At 29.7% G+C, this 2,835-nt stretch overlaps 1 long non-coding RNA gene across 1 annotated transcript in view; it reads right to left on the minus strand.

Annotated features, from left to right (window-relative positions):
* Positions 1-421: 421 nt before the first annotated feature.
* The window catches only part of LOC105289686, an 18,006-nt gene continuing 15,592 nt past the window's right edge, over positions 422-2,835 (minus strand). Inside the window, exon 3 of the long non-coding RNA XR_895683.2 lies at positions 422-864. This is a non-coding gene — a long non-coding RNA (uncharacterized LOC105289686). The remainder of the gene's footprint in view (positions 865-2,835) is intronic.

The raw sequence follows: 2,835 nt of genomic DNA on the forward strand, positions 1-2,835 counted from the left end.
CAGACCATAGAAACAAGTGATGGTATGATTAGTTTTAGATTATTATAAGTTAATATTATTTTATTTATTTTTTTAAATCTGTGCATTTTTTTAAAAATTATTTTTATTCGGATGACATTGGTTAATAAAATTATATAGGTTTCAAGCATACAATAGAGACTAAAGGGACACTAGAAAAGGTTTGTTACTAGTCTCTCTGTTTCGGTGTGCCAAATTTTACCTGATTTCCCTTTTTGTAAAAACATTAAGCCTGTTCCAAAAAAAGAGAGTCAACTCTCTTTTGACACATGATAAAATCAATTGGCAAAAAAAAAAAAAAAATGAGATAGAGAAATATCTGCTCAGTCAGATCAATGACCAAGAAACCAAATAAATGTTGTTTTAGAAAATTGTCCATTACAGAAACAAAACAAACAATACATTGTTATAATCTCATTTATTCATCGATAATCCACAATTAATCTGGAAACACCACATCTTGTCTGGAATTTGACAAATTGGGCATTTGAAGTAAGGAATGGAAGCAAGTAACTCTTAGATTGCCTGATTACAAAATTAAAGTAGCAAATTCACTTACTTTACTCCAAAAGAATCGTTCTATAATATAGTGAATCAGAGAAGTTCCAGAAGCCCCTGTTCTTAATGTCTTCTTGCCAGTAATCTCGTCTCTCTCCCAGGATATCAATAAATCAATTCTAATAAACACTCAGGGCAAGTTTTCATTGTTTTCTGCTTTTGTTGCTTCTTATTATTTTATAACTTCCTCTGTAAGTGTTGGCAGCTCACCAGTGAGCCAATATAAGGTATCGTCACACATACCTACGCACTCACTATTCTGGCTAGCTACCACCATCTTCTGCTTCCCTGTAAAACAAAAATGTTACAAGAGAGATATCTTTACTCAATGTACTTACTTGGCCTTTCTCGGTTGAACACTGCAATCATCAGTTAACTGCAACGTGAAACTGATACTTTTATTATAAAAGTGACCGATGACTTCAGCTCACCAAATATAATTGTCAACGCTCAATATTCACCTCCATTGACCTATCTAAATTTTATAGAATCACCTACATTTTCCTTATGACATTTATTTTTCTCAGATGCCGAAATAACACCCTCTTTTGGTTCTCTTAACACTTTTCTGAGTGCACTTTCTCAAATTCCTTTGTTAGATTCTCTCCATTTTCCCAACTTCTTGATTTTGGAGTACCCCAGGACTCAGTTTTTATAATTCTTGTTTCTGTCTATATTCATTTTCTATTTTTTTTTTTTTAGTGTTATAGCTTTAAATGTGACTAAATTACTTTTTCAACAATTGCCACAAAATGGGTGGTCCAATTTTATATAATCACAATAAACTATCTTTCGAAATTTATTAAACACCCATTATGATGTAGTTAATAAACCTTTGATCTCTGCATATATTAGTAGGTTAATAACTAAAAATAATAGTTATGATACCTAATCAGGAACGATTTAAAATACTACTTCATTTAGGAGTAGTATTTATAGCAAATTTATTATGACAGACTGCTTGATATAGAGTGAAATCACATTGCCACTGGATTTGGTGTTATAAATTATTTTCATTATATTTTAAATAAATGCATGTAAATGATTAGAGTGACTAGTGGAGTAAATTGAAAAATAAGTGAATTTCTCCATCATCATCAAGTTTCTTCATTATATTTGAATACTTTAGAGGTCTCTAAGCAGTGTACACACTCTTTTGTAATCATAACTTATTTGGCTCTGTTAAAGATTTTACTATTGGATTTCAACAATACTAATATTTAATGAAAGAAATGTAATATCACTCATATCCTTCCAGTATACGAAATCTTCTTGAAAATATGTAAATAGATTTAGAAGTTACTTTAAAATATTTCAGTTGTATATTTTTTTTTTAATGTGGGGTTTTTAATCCATATTAGAATTCGGTTACAAATTGACCCTATATTTAAACAAAAACCATCTTCTGAGACATACATTCTAATAATGTATCAACAATATTAGTAGTCCCTGGTTGGTTATTTTAACTTATTAGTAACATTTCATTTTTTTCTCCAATGGAAATCTATAGTGGTTTGCCCCAATCACATATCTGAAACAATGTCTTATGAAAACAAAAAGAAACAAAATTAAATAAAATTGAACATAAACATGAAGCAAACTATAATCCTTGGCAGATAAATCAAGTAAAAATCATTGATGGAAATTGGAAGTAGGGGACATCATTAAAAATAACTGTATAAGTGCAGAAGTGTTATCTTTATGCTCTGAGAGAATTAAGCTACCTCTTAAAACTCTAACCTTTCTAATGAGAAGTGACTTGTAATCAGAAAAAAAAATACTAGGGACTGAAATAAAGTACTTGATAAAAGAGATTTTAAATTAATGGGATCTACACTTTTGTTGTTTTTTAACACATTATCCTTGAAGATAAGTCCAGGCTAATGACAGTCTATTATTACTAGCAGTGATGATAATAATCATATTATCAATTATTATAATGTTTATTAATAACATATGTACCAGAGATGATGCTAGATAATACATACATACATGTATGTGTATGCACACATGCAAAAAAACTACATTTGATTATCACAGTAAGAATTGAATGAGGTCCTATTTTATTTTTATCTTAAGATGAGAAAGATGATTCAGTCCTGTAATTTGACCAAGATCATAACTTTAATAAATAGCAGCTGTGGAGCTGGGTCAACTTTATATGACTCAAGAATACTTTCTCTGGGTACTCTCTAAAATTTAATGTGTAAAAATTGGAAAGACATTTCTGAATATTTTCTTTCTTTTTCTAAGGTCAAG

The sequence above is a fragment of the Pteropus vampyrus genome, unplaced genomic scaffold, assembly GCF_000151845.1.
Source record: "Pteropus vampyrus isolate Shadow unplaced genomic scaffold, Pvam_2.0 Scaffold27, whole genome shotgun sequence".
Classification (NCBI taxonomy): Eukaryota; Metazoa; Chordata; class Mammalia; order Chiroptera; family Pteropodidae; genus Pteropus; species Pteropus vampyrus.